The following is a 19,429-nucleotide window of genomic DNA, read 5'->3' as shown; positions in this document are numbered from 1 at the left end:
CTTCTTCCACTCCTTTATTTATGTAAGTTGTTTTCTCCTTTTTCTCTTTTGCACATTTTGTTTGTCTTGTTATTTTTAGGGTCTGAACATTTATTCTGGGAATAGGTTTTGTCTGTTAGAATGAGTCATGCCCTACCTCCTTCTCTCATCCATACAAGCACACAGGCAGAACTGAAATGTTCCTTATGTCTTCAGAGCAGGAAGAGTCTCTTGGTAGCATGTCATTTATTTCATATAATAGAGTTTTTATCACAGCTGTACAGTGAACAAGAGTTATTTTTGACTTGCTTACAGGTGAGTTTGGTTTTGGTTTGTTTTCTTTTAAATATCAGTGGAGATAATCTCTACTAGATTCACTCTTACGACCTGCAGACTAATGCAAAAGTGTTGGGTTTCTTACTGTTTAGTAAAACACATACTTATTTATTCTTATATAGTTTTCCCCTCTTTCTCATATTGTGATGTCAACATTCAGTGCATAGACATATATTATTTTGTAGACAAGGTGTTTTATGTCTCCATTGAGACATTTCAAGATTTTTGTTATAACAGTGAACTTTTTCGTACTATTGTGTATTTCCTTTGTAGGCAAATAATATTTCGTTCAATTACATTTTCTGTATTTCCTTTAAGCTGAGATGTGTTCATGATGGCCATCAGTTATGGTAATTACATGGCCTCTTGCAATTAGGATAGTGATACTTTCGCTTCCTTGACACACACTCATACATGTGATGCATACATGTGTCAAACATACAGGGAAGTGGCAATTCCAAAAGAAAATTTATTGGAATACTTATTTTCTAACTAAGTGTAGCTATTTCAATCAAAAATTTTGCCTTTTTTTAGAGATGTATTTATGGGTAAAACCCCACATTAAAGCTGGAGCTATTGAGCAGAATTGGAAAGTAGGTTTCTTTGGATAATTACGTCAGCATAACCACTGTAAGCATAACTTACTCTTTTTTGAAATTTCAGTCATGGAAATATGTAAGATAACCTTTTTTGTTCCACTTTCAACTCCCACACTTCACTCAATTTTTCTTCTTAAATTGGATTAGAATCTCTTGAGTAGAAGTAATTACCTTGATTCCTTAAATTCTCTGTCAAAGAAAGAAGGTCTCTGAAACACAAGAAAGGAACAATCTTCAGGATTGTTTTTCCTTTGTTGTAAAATTTGCCAATCACTTTCCAGGGAAGAACAGAAAAGAAGAGGAGGAGATGAGGGGGAAATGAAAAAATATGATAAAATAATGAAAAAATAATCAAAAACAGTATATGCGCTCCTATTTGTATTTTACATTTTTAACTTTATGGTCAAAAGTCCAAAACTATAATTATTTTAAATCTGAATAATTTGTAATCTTTCAATCCTTTTACTTTGTCTGCACAGATCTTTGTGAAGTAGACTCTTGAGAACATTATGCTCAGCCTGTGTAAATTACAACAGTTCCACAGTGGATGTATGAAGTTTATAAACCATTTTTTTTTTACCTTAGAGTCACAGACATACACTGAAATAGCAGACATGTACGCAAATACAGCTTGTAGACTTCTTACAATATACACATTTGTCCAGTGATTCTAACTGAACTTGAGACTAAGTTTATATGAACTGCATACAGAAGGATGAAGAGAGAGATGTAGAAGGCAAAGCAAATGTATAATGCATATGCAGCAGTTCAATGCACAAAAGGAATCTGATGAATACTTTATAAGCCTAATTTATAAGTGCACCCTGAGTCCCTCAGTGTGCACTATTTAAATAAAAAGTTTGTACGTCCTGTATGGCGTTCTCAGATGGTATCAATACCTCAGAGTGCTTTGGCTTATTCCTAGCAATGGAACGTGGGTTTTGTGTGCATTTTGCAGAGTAAAATGAACGCAAGTACTAAGATAAACAAAGAGAATGTGGCTGCGAACTTTGAAACTGTGTTGGCTCATTTCCCTCATTTCTAATTGCTTAAAGATCTAATTTATATGGGAATTTTTGTCAGCTGAGTTATAATGCTACTGGAAAACACTTGATGAGTAGGTTGCAGATGTCACACACAGCTAATGTAGTCCAAGACAGAGCAGTTGAGTTAAAAGGACTACATCAGTGGATGTATGATAATTTAGACCTCACTGCCTTCTCAATTTATTGTTCCTGCAAGGTAAAGAGAAGGATAGAGATGATTTGCTTTCTCTAAAAAGTGACAGGATGAACATCTGTCTTTATAGAAGAGTGATACTTCCAAAAGCTTAGCTTTAGAACACCTCCATTAGGAATGTCAAGTCCTAAACTCAGAGTAAGTGAATTTTAAACTCCTCATCCAACAAAAAAAGCTTCAGTAGTGCTTGAAAACTTACAGGTACAAAGCTTTTAGCAGGCATGATATTAAAGTAATCAGTTATATTTATTTTCAGGTCAAAAGAATTAACTGTGTATTGAGAAGGATTCTTCTCTTCTCAAGCTGAATCATTAACTACTGTCTTCACTAATGCATAAAATGCACCAAGGTAAGGATACACAATATTATAGGCAAGTCTATAGATCTGTACATTTACCAAATGCATGACTTTAGGCCCAGACATGTGATGAAGGAAAAAAAGACCATGAAAACTATTGACTATCACTGAAGGTAACTAACGTGTTTACAAAAGCACAGAACCCCATCTGTTTTACTAGCAAGACATTCTGTGAGCAAGAAAGACCAACAGAAGTTATCCTTTTTTATGCATTGAAGAACATATTTTCCCAGATCTTTTCCAACTGCAGCATACTATTATAATTACTTTTATATTTAATTTCTCTAAACTTGGGCATACAAAAAAAAAATTAACTTTCCAGTCAAATTAATTTTTTAAGTTTTCATACCTTAATTTTTTGTTATGAATTCTAAAAGTAAATTTTTATCGTAAGAAAATTTCAAACTCTGTTTATCCTTTTTATGTTATTAAAATGGTTTCATAGAGGGTTGTTTTATTCTGTTTTTCAGTGTCTACAGCTTCAACCAAACTTGGCAATATAGCCTCTTTTCCAAGGAAACACTGCAGAATTAAATGCTTCATGGGCATGATATTATAAACTGATGTTCATATAAATAAAATAAAGTATATTTGATTGTGAATCTGTATTATTTCTGTTATATAAATCAGCAATAACACTGACCTTTTTTCTCTTTCTTTGCTTTTAAAAAATGAACAATATTGCACTAAATGAGAGCGTGGTTACTTAGGAAATGTGATAACAAAAACAGATACAATTATTTTAATCACTGAAGCATTGTTTGGCTAATAGAAGTTTAACTGCAGATTTGGGCAAATCTGGGGTGTCTGTTACCAGGAAAGGCTAATCTACGGGTGGTGCCTCTAGAATGCTCCAAAAGAATAAGCAAAGTAATGCGTATAGGCAAAGGGAATAAAAAACAAGGTGTACAGAGATTCGATGCCAAGTAAACACTGTGCTTATGAGTATTAAAAGCCTCTCAAGAGAGATATTTGACAGTAGTCTGTGGTCATTTTTGTATAACATAGTAAATAAAATAATCCCAGAGCAGTGAGGTGATAAAGCTCCTCCAGAGCAAAAGTGCAGCTTGGGTCCTCACACGTGTGCAAATGAAATCACCTGATTCCCAACACACAGTTTCAGATCTCTGATCTCTCAGCTTAGGGAACTGCCAGCAATGAGGACCCTGTAACTGGTTTGGACCTATGAATATTCAAGCTGCAAATTCCAGCACCTGTAAAACTGTAGATCTTAGAAGATCCACTAGAGAAAGTTGTATTTTATATACTGTACTGGTGAGTGTAAAACCTATGCTTTCTATTTCATCAAAACGTAGCAAAAGATCCATCAGCTGAATGTTTTTGAGTCCATAACCCTTTGGAGGAAGATGACATTTTCTATGGAAATCTGTGCTACACTATTAGATTAAAATACATGAGGCAGGTACGTACTGAAGGACATTATATATGCATGATGGAATAAAAGAGAAATGTCACTGTAGCACAAAGAGGTTACTAGAGGTTATTCTCTTAAAATCTTTCAATCTGGGGGAGGTGGAGAGGGAGGCAACTTTTATATCAAAAGGTCATTTTGGTCTAGCAACCTAGAGCTTTTCAGCTAGACAATCTGTTTTGCTCTCTGTGTTTGTTCCATTCTTTCAAGCCTATGTCTTTAGCACCTGAAGCCATCTGGAATTAAATTTTTACTTTTGAAGGTCAAATAATTACTTTTTCCCTCTTTAATAAATATGGATATATATATATGCAAAATAGGTATATTATGAAAACATGCATGAATATAATGCATGTATATATGCATAGAATCACTGAGGTTGGAAAAGACCCTTGAGATCATTTAGTAAATCCAGAAATGCCAAGTCCACCACTAAAATCCCACATGTCTTTGAAATACCTCCAGGGGTGGCAATTCCAACGCTGCCCTGGGCTTGACAATCCTTTCAGTGAAGAAAGTTTCCCAATACACAATCTAGAGCTCCTCTGGCTCTAATTGAGGTTGTTTCTATTGTGCTATCACTTATTACCTGGGACAAGAGATTGACCCCCACTTTGATATGTCCTCCTTTTATGTAGTAAAAAATTGCAGAGAGAAATAAGGTCTCTCCTGAGCCTTCCTTCCTCCAGGCTAAAAGAAAACCTTAGCTTCCTCAGCTGCTCCTTTTAAGATTTGTACTCCAGACCCTTTCCCACCTCCACTGCACTTTTCTGCACATGGTCCAGAGCCTCAATGTCTTTCTTGTAGTGAGTTGCCCAAAACTAACACAGCTCTCAAGTTATGGCCTCAGCAGTACTGCGTACAAGGGGATGATCACTGCCCTGGTCCTGCCAGCCACACTATTTATGACACAGGCCAGGCTGCCTTTGGCCTTCTTGTCCAGCTGGGCACACTCTGGGTCATGTTCAGCCACTGTCAAACAGCATCCCCAGGTCCTTTTCCAGTCACTCTACCCCAGCCTGTAGATCTGCATGGAGCTGTTGTGACTCAGTGGAAGGACCTGGCTCTTGGTCTTGTTGAATCTCATGCAATTGGCCTCAGCCCATTGACTCATCCAGTCCAGATCCCTCTGTAGAGCCTCCCTTCCCTCCAGCAGATCTACAGACATCCTGCCCAACTTGGTGTCATCTTCAAACTGACTGAGGGTTCACTCAACCCCCATCCAGATCACTGATGAGGATATTAGCTAGGACTGGTCCCCATACTGGGTATGGAGCCCTGGGTAACATTTACCACCACTCTCTGGGCCTGAGCATCCAGCCAGGTTTTACCCAGCAAAGAGGATGCCTGTCCAAGCCATGGGCTGCCAGCTTCTCCAGAGGAATGCTGTGGGAAACAGTGTCAAATGCTAAGTCTATGTAGATGATATTTACAGCCTTCCCCTCATCTATTAAGCATGTCAGCCTGTTGTAGAAGGAGATCAGGTTGGTCAAGCAGGACCTGCCTGTCTTAAACCCATGCTGACTGGGACTGATCCCTTGGTTGTCCTGTATATGCCATGTGATAACACTCATGATGATCTCCTCCATGACCTTCCTTGGCACCAAGGTCAGGTCTTTAGTTGCCAGGATCCTCCTTTCAACCCTTATTGGATGTTGGTGTCATAGTTTTTAACATTCAGTCAACTGAAACCTCCTCCAAGAGGACTCCTGATAAATAATGGAAAATGGCTCAGTGGCACTTACACCAGCTTCCTCAGTGACTCAGGGTGAATGGATCCCATCCAGTCCTGTAGACTTCTTGGATTATGAGGGTTTCATGCTGGTCCATCTCATCCAGCTCAGGGGCAGGGTAACACAAGAACAGTTTGTCTTACTGTGAAAGACTGAGGTAAAGAAGGCATCAATTAACTCAAGCCTTTTCCTCATTCTTTGTCACTATGTTTTCCCCACATCCAATAAAAGAGGGAGATTTTCTTTAGCCTTTTTTTATTTTTTTTTTATGATGCATTTATAGAAATGATTTTTATTGCCTTTTATGGCAATAGCAAGATTAAGTTCTAGTTAAGCTTGGGCCCTTTGAATTTTGTCCCAGCGTAACCTCTTGAAGGACCTTCTAGTCCTTTCAAGTTGCATGCCCCTTCTAAAGGTCATAAAATCTCCTTTCTTCCCCTGAGTACATAGATAGTATTTCTGATGAACTATTCATTATTTAATTTATGAATTATTATTTAATGTTATATTAACCTAATTTGAATACAATACTGTGAATTTGATAATATTGAGAAACACGAGTACACATTCATCAAGATTTTAAATACCATTATGGATGAGCTAGACAAAATATTTTCCTCTTCTCAACAACTATTGCATGACTTTCTAATGCATTTTTTACTTATATCTACTGTAATGCAAATAAATAAGGGGTTTGGGAGATTTTTGCTTTTAAGCAAAATAAGAAAATTATCTCTGGAGTCTTTGCCTTCCCTCCCTCAGAGGGTCAGACTTTTCAGTTTTTGATAGTACCCTATTAAAAGCAACAGCAAAAGTATTAATATTTTCATAGTGCTTTTGTGATAGTGCTTGCATGAGACCACTATGGGGGCAACCCTTTCATTTACCTTTTTATTTCTTTCTCTGAACTGAGAAAATAATGATTTGTTTTTCTCTATGAAGACAAAGTTGATAGTTACATTGCCACCACAGTTCTCTGCATTCTTGTGAATGAAGTGAAGGGGCGTGTCTGAAATTCCTGTTTAGACAAAGAAACTCCACAAAACCCAAAACTATGAAAATTAATTTTCAAAGCATTTCCCAAGAGAGTAAGTTTGACATATTCTACCTTTCTACCTTAGGACATTTAAAGCTGAATCAAATTTGGAAAAGCAAGGTTGTGCTTTATAGTGAAAATTTCACAATTCAGCCATGTGTCCCTACAGTCCTCCAAGAATGATGGTTGTCCTGATAGCTATCTTATAGATTTTAAGAAAAATGATTAATTGCCTTTGAGATTTATACATCTGGTACTAAAAATTCAGGAAATGTTATTGTTTTTTGTTAGAAGAAAATGGTTTTTGTTAGAAGAAAACCCTTCACTTAGCAGACCTGGACATGATGTAAAAGGATATTGCAACTCAATGTTTCAATGGCATGAAAGATTGGAAGCATTTTTCAGCTAGGACATAACAGCTCTTAAAGCTTGTCTTCACAAAGTATAAGGCAATGTAAAATTACTATGGTCTTCACATCCAAACCACTTTTTGACAATGAAATATTTCCCTGAATTAGGTCTTACATGAATTAAGCATTAATTAAAAACAACAACCACAATACAAAAAAACTCCAATCCAAAACCAACCAAAAAAATTTCTAGTTTTGATTTCTACATTTTGAAAAATAATGAATTCACTACAGCAATTGACAAGTTGTCCTAGCAATAACATTACATTCCAAACATGTACACTTTCTCATTTGAATTTATCTAGCTTGAAATTTAATACTTCCAGATTACAAAAACCCTTCTTAATTGAAGAGCTGCTGGAAATTTCTTTTATCACAGAGGTGGCACCAGAACCAAACTTAGAGGCTGCTCTCTGCTTCTACTTGACATCCCTCTAAACGGGTGCCCAAGACTGGCTCCCATATAAGACTGGTGCACAAGGGAGAGCCTCAAGTACAGGTGACTCTGTACATTGGGAGAGCAAACATGCTAAGTGCCTTCCAGCCTGGGGACCAAGGATGTATCTGCTGGGAATGGGACATGGTCCCCTCACTGGTCACCAGAGAGAAGAGATCAGTGCTGCTCTTCTGCTTCACCTCTTGAGGAAACTGTAGACTGCTACAATGGTGTGTTTCTAGTTCTGGATCAAAAAATAACATGTCAGGACTGAGGATATTGTCTGGGTGTGTGATAAAAGCTCTTGTGGGCAGCCTGGCTGTCTAAGCAAAGCTGTGGGAAAGAGCCTCAATGCTGACATGTATTTCTATATTCTCAGTAGCCAACCCTCACCCTGCTCAGGCGGACTGGGACAGGCAGGATGAGTCCCTTGGCACTGCCTGTGTTTGTGTGAGGGCTCTATGTGTCTGCATTACCTTTGCAACTGGAGGCTTACTGAACAAGAATGTACTGAACAATGTGGTGTGCATGTGAGGTCTGCAGGCATGATCACTGCTGGTTGGAACAGGGGGCACACTCCTGTCTGCAAGATTTGCAAACTTCAAACCAATATGTTTGCTTCTGCACCAGAAACTCATTTTCTGTGGACCCATCCCATATGATCCAAGTGTTTTCAAAGCTGTGGCTTAGCAGGACAGTTCATTCTGTGACAAAGGACTATTTTTAGGTAGCACTTAAGTGACTAGTCACTTTTGTTACTGATTTGTGCTAAATTGTCTTACTTTTATCTTAAAGATACAATCAATAAAATATAGAGCATGTGCCCAGGGAGGGGTGGTCATACTCTGGATAGGGGTAACTTTGGGATGGAGGTGTGCCTTGATGTTACAATTAGGTTACAATGAACCAAGCTCATTGGAGTTGAGCAATTTTACCACAGCTGCAGGCTCACCACAGGACATCTCCTCTGTCTGCCCTGGCTGACGGTGCTGGGCTGTTTCTCACCTGCAAAGCACCATCGAGTTCCCCTCCCTGCAAAGATTTCAACAGAGCCTGGCCACAGTGTCTCCACTCTGCTCCCTTCCCCGTTCTGTCCCCCTGAGCAGGTGCTATGGATGCAGATTGTGGGTTTGAGGAATCATCATGGAATAGCTTTTGAGCATGCCAGCTGCATTCCATCCAGGGAGCAGCAATTGTATTTTACCCTGTAATTCCTGTACCATTATAACTTCTGTTAGGATGCAAATATAACTTCTCAGTTTCCTCTAATTTTATCCCCAGTCCCATACTAGGAATTACTTTTTTTTTCTAAGTCTGATTTTATTATGACAAGCTTATACTAAATAGGTTATTCTATTTCGTCTTTTTTATATATTGGCACAACATTAATTTTTGTTCCAGATGTTTCCTGAACATCCTCCACATTTCAATACTTTTGAAAATCAACCTTGACAGTGTAGAGAACTCCTCTGACACTTCTGTTATAATTCTTTGATGCAAATTACATAGACATGCTGATTGTACATCCAAGTGAGAGGGAGAGGGAGAGGGAGAGTTTAACCTCCTTCAGAGTAACTTTTGTAATGGAAATTTTTTTTATCATGAACTATGAAGGGACTATATTATCTGGATGTTTCCCCAAAGAGAACAGAGGTACTGAAGGAAACCTTTTACTTTGCCCACTGATTGTGGTTTCATCATATTTTATTTTATTCCATGCTCAAGCACAAAGAAGCCATGCCCCAAAGAGAAAAACTAACCACATATTTTCCTTGTTTCTTTACTACCCTGGAAGATTTGGGTCCATAACTTAGGACAGTGTGTTGAAATAGCTGTGCCATGATGGGCATGGATAGGAGAATTCCCAGGAGGCCTCCTGATGCTCTACAGTCAGATTAACCCACAGAAAACTCATAGCCAGAAAAGTCACAGAGCTATTGATTTCACTAAGCAGCTGAAGGGTTGCAATTACATTTTACATTTTACTATGTCTTTACTTTTACATGGTAATTGGTGACTAGAATAAGAGTGAAAAATAAGCAGAATCAACAACCCCAATAAAATCTACTTGCTGGATATCTTAACTGTGTTCCATACACCTTAGACCTGATGTAGACATTCCTCCCATTCACAGTGTGGAAAGATAGATCAAAAACGTTGCTTCCACTTACTCTGGCTTAATGGAGGAAAAGTGGTTTTTTTTTTCCTCAGTCTGTAATACTTGTTTATAATTCTGAGATGCTAACTTCTTACTCTGCTGATCAGAGCGAGTACACTTAGTAATCCTGATTTATTAAGCTCCATATTTGAAGGGATAAAAGAGAATGAGGGAAAAAGAGTAAAAGGGATAAAAGAGCAGTCTCTTCTCTTTGTAGATAGAATGGACAGCTGGGGCTTTATGTGTATTCTATTTAGGGTCCATTTTTTTGTTTGCTATTGCAGGTTTGTTTTACTTTATTTTCTCTTAATTTTAGATCCTAAACAGAATTTTTTATTTGTAAAATGTACAGACATAATTGTAAAATTAAATAGGCAGAATACCACATTTTGGTAGATGTGGCTTCTTCTTTTCAATGGTCATTAAGTTGTGGAGTTATGGGTAAAATGTTTCTGACACCAGTGGTCTTTTAAAAATAATTACAAACACTTTACTTAAAATACAATATAATAATATAAAAGCAAATTTCCTTTAAAAAGCTGAAATGCATCACTGATACTTTTTCAATATTTCAAATGCTGTTTATGCTCTGGCTTGTAAGTTTTTAACTTATCACAATTATACTTTTTTGTCTGTGTTTTGTGATTAATTCCATCTGCAAAGCTCACGTCTGCTGATTGTTTATGTCTGTAATCAGCTGTGCAATCAGACAACTAAAGGAATTGAATAACTCAACTAGTTTGCACGCATTTCCAAAAAAACCCTGCAAGTATGGGGTGGGGGGAGTATCATCCTATCATTAGTGAACAATAATCGAAGACCTCTCAGCTCTGTGTTGGATTTTAGAAGGGGGTAAGGCTTTGCAATGGTGATGATTCTCACTTCAAGTATTTTGAATACACAGACATTTCTGCATTCCTGGTGCAAGGTGCTCAGGGCACTGGAGGTGGCTCCTGACACCAAAGGGGATTCAGTGAGGTCTGAATTGTCATCTGGCCACTCTGCAGCAATCACATGATCACTGATAATATGCACATTTTGCTCATGGTCATTGACAACTTTTCCTATCTTTCCCTTGGGGTAACATGATTAATGTCAGCTACTTTATGTCATAGAAGCTCTCCTAGCTTACAATAGTTTAGTTATTTGTCCAGAATGTACATGGTAAACGTGGTCCATGCAATGGGTTGGCTTTGCATTTAAGGAATCCCAGCGAATTAGCTTTAATCTTCAATATCAAAAGGGAATTTTGTTCAAATCACTAGTGATAACTGTACCAGCATGCTGGGCTGTTAAATGAGAAACATGAGGACAAGATTCACTGTAAAACAAAGATCTAGGTGGTGTTTCCCCATAAAAATCCTTGATGAGGTGATAAATTTTATCTTTTGACAAATAAATATGATGTTGTTTTTCATTTAATTAGTAGAATGCAGATTCTCCCTCTTCATATTTGAAGTAGCTTGTGTTTTCCCTGGGTATCTTTTAGGTCAGAGTCTGGTATCAAAGAGGAGGAGTCTGTATAATTAATAAGTGCAAACAACCATTGGAACTCAGAATTCTTGGACTTTTTGGTTTTGAATAGATTATATAAAATTTTATCAGACATTTCTTTGGATATCTTTTAAGGAGAAAAGTTACTAAAAAAACCAGATGGGTACAAACCTCAACTATTAAAATAAAATTAATTTGGCAAGAACAGTTGAATTTTTTTGGCTATCAAGGCAAATGACATTAATTCAGATATTTAGCCATACACTTGAGGAGAGCATTTATCTTACTTCCTTTTATATAAACCTAACAGAACTTAAAAATGCCATACCAAGAATGACACCTCAGCCATGAAACCCAGCAGAGAAGATGGTATTTAATCACCAGTATTAACACCATACATGCTGATGACTTATCTTCAAACATGAACTCATATGAACTATAGTGCTCAATCTTGCCAAACATATTGATCTATTGTTATGAATTTAAATATATATTAATCCTTGCATTTAACTTGAAGCACACCCTAAGCCCAAATGTTTATACCTGGCAGGGGGATGGGGAGAAGAAGGTAACAGGAGAGAGAGAGATGGGCTAAAAGGAGATTGCCTGTCTATACTTGTGTGATGTATAGCTCATTTAACAGAGGATTTCATGAGCTGCAATTACCCATGCCTCTCATGAGAGATATTTTTTCTTCATTCTAGCCATCCTAGTCAAACAAAAAATGTGTGTGGCACAATTTCAATCTGATCACTGATACCAAAACAGGCAGGAAGATGCTATGATAATTTGTTATAAATCATTATAGTCTGCAATATTTTTTTAGATTTCTAGAGAATTTTTCTCATCAATTAATTGCTGATGAACTTTGCGTAGCAAACTTTGTGCTGATGGCACAAAGTGGACTAGATATTTATCTATAGAACAAATTCAGTGCACAGAACTAATGGAAGTCTTCCAGTGAAACACACCCCCCTAAAGCCAGATGTTTTTCTAGTCTCTAACAGTAATTTGTCATTAGCAAGGCTTAGAAACAGCACATCTGAGAAAATCATTTTATTCTGTTCTGGTTCCAAACAAGACAGCGTTAATTTTTGCAGTAGCCAGGAGGGGGCATGGCTGAGGTCCACCTTATATTATTGCTGGGGGCAGGAAGAAGGGATTTTCCCTTCTGGAGAAGGCTTTTCTTGCAGTCAAGAAAATGTGGCAGAGGGAGACATCCAATATTGTCTATGATCAGGAAGTTTTTCTGTGTGAATAATTCCTTTTCTTATACCATTTGCTATTAATATTGTTGCTGTTACTGTTTGTTTTCTTGTCTTATTGATGTTGCCAGGAAACTGTTCTTATCTCAACACATGATCTTTCTTCCCTTCCTCCCTTCCTCCCTTCCTCCTTTCCCCCCTTCCTCCCTTCCCCCCTTCTTCCCTTCCTCCCTTCCTCCCTCCCTCCCTCTTCCCCTTCCTCTCAGCAAAATTTCAGAAGTTCAGGTGTAAGCTTCACTAAGGACATAGCACTCTTTCCTGAGGTTATGAAGTGTATTAATTTCCTATCAAATACAGAATTGGAGTTAAGATGAGCACAGATGACAGCTGTGCACCAGGTCCTTTCATGTAGATGTCAAAAAGTCCTTTGTTCCAGAAGACATTTGCAACCTGTTCCTGATACATTTGAGTCTTCACTAGAAAGTCAGAACTGAAAGGACCTGTGCCCTTTAGATAATTTCACAAACCAAGTTCCTACAACCAAAAAAAAATAACAATTATTTGATAATTGGAATGTATTTAGGACACATAGAAAGGGTTTAGGACACTTCAGACCAAAAAATTAATTTCAAAGAGGATTTCAGTCACATATGTGCTCCATAACATTGATAAAATCATTACTAAGAGTTACATAACATAGGTTAAGGAAATATGACAGGATGGAATTACATGATTAATAAATTAGTAAGATTTGCTTGAAAGAGGAGAAAATCCACCATATTTTTCTGTCTCAGATTTCACTAAAAAACATAAAATCAGTTTCCTAATATAATTGGTCTGAATGCTGTGGGTTTTGCAATGTTTCAGTTGCAGCCATCTGAAATAAGAACAATATTGAGGGCTATAATGGATCAGCTTAGAAGGCTGCAGTCATAGGCCTCCAGGAAATCCATTTTGCCTTAATCACCTTTCCAATTTTTCAGGTAAAAATGTAGCAGTTCTGGATTATATCCAAGATTGAGGACATAGTAATAAAAAGATTCAATACATTTTGCATAGTCTTCACAATTTTAAATCAAGATGCTGTTTCAGCAAGCATTAACACTTGTTTTTCTCATGTTCCCTCTTCCTCCCCATTTTTTGGTACTGTAATGAAAACTCTTCTCTCCCTACTTAAAAGCAGCTTATGATATGTCTCTGCAGATATTCTGCAGCAAGTTAAATACTTGAAATATTTCTATGTGACAAATCTACTGTTTGCTGAAATTACATTCTGCTACAGCAAAAAGACATTTCTCAAGGTGCAGCACTACTGAACGTCTTTCAGCATTTTCTGAAAAGGAAAAAACAGTCCCTAGTGTAGCAGTTACTTTATCTTTCTTCAGCGCAACTACCAGGGTCCAGTGCTTGACCATGTCTCAGCTGATTAACTCAGGAGCATGAGCAGCAGCAGCTGAGATAACCGCTGAGAACAGTGGCTGTTCTGGTATGTCACAAAGTCACTTCTCTGCATTTCTGGCAAAGAGTACAGAGATTTTTCTGCAAGTTAAGCCTAACTGCATTTCACAAATTTTTGTTTACCTCTAGAGTTCACGTGCAATAGAAAAAACTGAGAACAGAGATAAAACTTATGCATTTCTGGATTTGTTTCTTTAACAGCTAGAACAACTACTCTCATTTTCATGGTCTCAGGCATGAATCAGAGGAGGCTCAGAATTATTATCTGTGTTTGTCTTCCTCTCTCTCCTACATATTTCAACCTACAATGCCTTTAGAAAAAGTAATTGGGAATAAAACTATTTTGTAGAAATACCATATAAACATTCTTCCCCAAACAAGCTGCATCATTTTGTGAAGAGCTGGTGGAAAGTGTATTTTTCTATCAGTTGTAGATCTGTGTGATCTCCTACTAAACATTTTCTTTTTACAAAGAGTAAGAGGTTTATATGGACAAAGAACCTCTATTTTGAAATTCCTAATGTTTTTAATTTTATCACATTGGAGTGTAAGATAGCAGTTTTACCTGCAGCCATACAGTGATTTGGATTGGATGCTGTCATTAGACACATTGCCCGCACTCTAGGTATGTAGGTAGAAGTAATTAACTAAATTACTAGCAAGACATCGAGATGATTCAGTGGAAACTGCTTTGTCAAATTTACAGGAAACTTAATTAACTTCAGTTATCCAACTTCTGAAGTTCTCTAAATGAGGAAAAGCTACTGTCTGTCAAAGAGTAGTCAAAGAGTAGTCAGTATAATAGCCAGCATATATATATATATAGTATATACAATAGTATATATAACCAGCATAATACACTTTACTCAAATAACCATGATAGCATGGATGAAATGCAGTCAAAATCAATATCCCCTTCTATGGGCAAATTGCTCTAGTTGCCATAGGGGCTCTTATCTATAGAAACCTGTGCTTTATAACGGAGTGCCTTCATATATGTTTATGAGTTGAGTTTTGCTTCTTTTAATGCAAAAAAAAAATTTCCCATCATAATTATTGCATTTACAGTTTTTCTAAAGACAACTTTACTGTTTCTCTTCTTTTATTTCATTGGAGTGCTAGGTCCTGGATGGTTTATACCATGGGTCAAGTACTGGTCTCCAGCTCCCCTCTTCTCCCATTCTGTTCTTCTCCAGTAAATAATGCCCTCTCTGGTACTTTTTAAATCACAGGAACTTTGGATATTAATAATGATCATGTTAATGTTTTATTTCATGTTCCAGTTTCATACTGCAGATATTCTGGGGAAAGAGCCACAAAGAGAGAAGTGAGAGCTGGAACGTTCTCTCTCTCTGCTGAAGTTGTTTCAATCACCAGAGTGAGCCAGCACTTAACATTCTGAATATGATGGCTTAGAGCCCATAAATCAAAGGGATAAAGAGCAGAGACCAACAGACTTTCTCATGCTGCCCCCTGCCCTCTAGTATATACATATATATTTTTTTACACTGAGCTGCCTGGTATGTAAACACAGCCACTGGCACATGCAGTGAGCCCTCCTGCTGAAGTTGGCTTCCTTGGCTCTTGGAAGGGGCTTTAATTTGAACTTATTAGTTTGAGTGCTGGCCCTTCTTCTGTCCTTCATCATAATGAGGAAATTAGATCCACAACCTAGATTTGTTGGCCAAAGGGAAGGTTAACATAAAGTGTTGATGACAGTCATGTTTCCCTTGGGAGAGAGAACTGTTCTGAGAGAACTCCTTTTCTTCCATACCACTATTTCCCTTTATTTCCATTAGTTTGACAAAAAAGCAGTCCTGCCTTCTCAGTGCCAAAGCACAGTAAATTTAGCAAAGATACAAACTTAAATTAGGAACAAATGCATGGAAACTTAATGCATGGAAAATTAATTGGAAAAAAAAGGGGTTGCTATATTTTTAACAGCTTAACATTATTCTAATATTAAAAAAAATAGTAACAAATTTTTGATGTGGCCAGTGGAATTGTGGAATTTACTGCCTAGATAGTGTTTTTGGCCTAAATTTATCTAGATTAAAAAAAAATCTGTATGGATAACCAGTATCTAGCAAGAAAACAGAAAATTTCAAGTTTCATTCTCTATTTGTTAAAGCCATATATGAACTTTAAAGTAGTAGAAAATACCGTCATTTTTTCTTACTATGATTTTTCTTGCAATTTTTTTTCTAATTTGGATTCTACTGAAGACATTTCTTGGAATATATGCAACATGAACAATTCTGGGCAGAGGTTTCTCTGGTTTAAGTATAGCATTCTTTAGAAAGGCATCTAATCCAAATGAGGAATGATTATCTGAGCTTTTTCTGATCTTTATTTGTAAAAGGCAAATGCCAAGCTTCATGGAAGTCAGACTGCATTTTAAAATTAATCCTGTTCCAAGGCAATGAATTTTTATTTTAATATATTTGAATATATTCAATGAAACCCCATTTATGTAGATCTTTGAAACTTGGAAATTCTACCAAAATTAATCCCATTGAAGTTCCAGTAAAATGTAAATCCTAATTCACTTGTGAGGTAGAAAGGAGTTTAAAGTTCCAGTACAATAGTTTGTACATCACAAACCTATTTTCTTTTCTTTTTTTTTTAACTTATTTTCATGACTGAATTTAGCTCCATCTTGCTGTGCTGATCTTATTTTCTAATGGCAAACACTTGGTCATGAATTTTTGCCTTTATTTTCTGGAGGTTGGTATCTTTCTCAGAATATGCCTGAAGCACATGTTCTATATTAAGCCAAATAAAATTAAATGTATCCTTAAAATTAAGTTGGTGCTTGTTCTTTGCTTACTAAAAATGAATTAAGCATGTGTTAACTATTTGCTGAGATTGAAGTCTGCTTGCTGAGCTAGAGGATAGACTTTTTTGATTAGTTTTGAGCAGTCCTCTTCTAAAAACACAGATGGAACATTCAAATGTCCTGATTGCTCACATGTTCTCATGATCTGTAGCCAGGATCTGGTATGCATTTTTCTCAGTTCAGTCAGAACAGGACTTCATCTGGAAAGCAGCAGATGGAAGGAAGGGAGGGTATCCAAGTTTTTAATCCTTTTTTTTCTTTTTTTCTTTTCTGAACAGATGTTGTTGAGATGATCGAGCTACAGAGCCACAAATCCAACCAAAAACTGGGTAAAGAAATATATACAAACATATGTTGATACTTGGTACATGGTTAATCAGACAGGCTGCAGTCATCTACTGGTGACATGCATATCTCCCTTGTATATAATGGAGATGACAGGATTTTTAGGTCTACTGTAGAAGAAGGATTTAATTTTGTGTGTTGTTTTGATTTCTCATTCAGTCAAGAGAAAAGCTAACAACAGTCAAAATTACTTCAGTAACAGTAAATGGTTCAGCACGGGACCAGGAAGTTGGTGAACAACAAGCTGAAAAAGAAGAATGGAATAAATAAATGGAATAAATTTTACCAGAATGATGGGAAGGTTATGGCATATGGCACAGGTTCACAGATTTCAGTTTAGGGGCATAATTTCACTGACAACTGTCAGATGGGATACTAAATAAATGGAAAAATAATTGTATGCAATAGGATTTGCTGATGAGGTAAGGAGCCGTATTTTCCTGATTATTAATTTTCATAGAGATAAGGCTATTAAATTAGAACTATGCTGATCTTACCAAGGGGTCATGATGAAGTAATTCTATTTTGTCAGTGATATATTTATTGCATCTACATCTTTAAAAACAAAATTCATTACTTTGATGACAATTCCTTCAAAGTAAAGTATGAGACGTCTCACTTCTATTTTTTTTCACCAGTTAAATTAAATACATGCAAAACTTTGAAGAAGTTACCAATTACAGCTTATTAAAGCTTCTTCTACATAGTAACTTCCTTGTTGAAATTCAGTAATTATGAATGAAGGGGATCCCAACAGGAACCTCTTTTACACTTGAAAGCTCAGAATTATTGCTCTACAGTAAAACTTTGTGCTATGTAACATATGTCAAAGGAGGAATTATACAGGAATAGTTCTGTTCTCTTGTCTGGGAAGACCAGAAATGGAGTTCAGGTTGGATGGGACAGGTTGTTGTCACTATACAAACAGTTATGACTGCAATAGCCATGGCCAAAAGTAACAGCATTATATGGAGAATACTTACATGGAATCAATATTTACTCTATTTTGAAAAAATGCTTCCAGATCCTTAGAATGGAAAGCATTTAACTGCAAATACTGTACAAGTATATATACTACAGTATGTAGTATATACATACTCTATGTAAGCATTATACTCTATGTAAAAAATGTTCTGGTATAATCTAGGTCATATATGACTGACCATATAGAATAAAATGTCCTTAAGTTCTTGAGGTAAAAACAGACTACTATAAAATAAAATAAGAACAGTCTACATAAAATATGTAAATTTTGAGGTTTTTATAAATACAGAAGGAAGAAAATCTAAAGAAATTCAGGGTCTATAATTCATTAATTCTGTTCCTGACAAAACACCCTTAAATCTAAAAGCTAAACACCAGTAATGACTAGAAAATGTTTTTGTGACAAAGATCATATATAAACACATATTAAAAAACCCAAGGTCAGAGCAGCCTTCTCATAATACATGGAAATTATCTGATTTAAAATATTTCAGGCCTCTTGTCTTCATGGAGTTTGATATTTTACCAAGAGTGTGAAGTACCTCATGGATACTCATTAGAAATTTAGGGATTTAAGTGCTGAACACAACAATTCATTTTATAAAACTGCCATAAAGCTACATAAATACCATAATTTTCTTTAGACAAGGTAAAAGACATTGCTTCCATCATGTCATACATGTAATTGTGGACTCCACCAAAACCCATCTATGTATCTAGCATTTTATAAAGAGACCCTTACCCTTGTACTGACAAGATACCAGAACAACACAGAAGTAAGAAGGACAGCTGACAATATAAACATTTAAGGGAAATTATGGTAGCCAGAAAAATAAATTTTAACTTTTTATCTAAACCAAATCTGCAATTTCTGCACTTTAAAACATATTGCAAAACTCTTTGTAGGAAAATTGGTGAAAAGCAAGGGCTCAAGGACAAGGTAAGAATGGAAATTAGGACAGCCTACAGAAAGCTATTTCGATAAAGGAGTTAGGGCCATAACTTTATCAGAATTGAAGCACAGAGACAGGACACACTTATTTCACAAAAATGAAAGAGAAGGGACTACAAGAAGGATATAAGGAAATGAAAGAAACAAGATACAAAGCATTTTGGCTGAATTCTAAGATCATATAACCTTGTATAGCTCCTAGCAGGTAATCAAAATATCAGAAAAGATAATGACAGAATTACAAAATAATGAGGATTTTAAGGAATGTCTGGAAGTCATCTCATTCAATCTCTTAAAAGAAAACAAAAAACCACAGAAAGTACAACAGAATCCCTGTTGCAAAGAAGGGGAGAAAAAAGAAAAAAGACAACACAAGTGGAATAGATGGGCAAGTATGGTGATGCCTTAAGATTTTAGCCTTTATATTTTTCAAATC

This window comes from Poecile atricapillus, chromosome 1 (genome assembly GCF_030490865.1).
Source record: "Poecile atricapillus isolate bPoeAtr1 chromosome 1, bPoeAtr1.hap1, whole genome shotgun sequence".
Classification (NCBI taxonomy): Eukaryota; Metazoa; Chordata; class Aves; order Passeriformes; family Paridae; genus Poecile; species Poecile atricapillus.
This window is presented reverse-complemented; position numbering follows the sequence as displayed.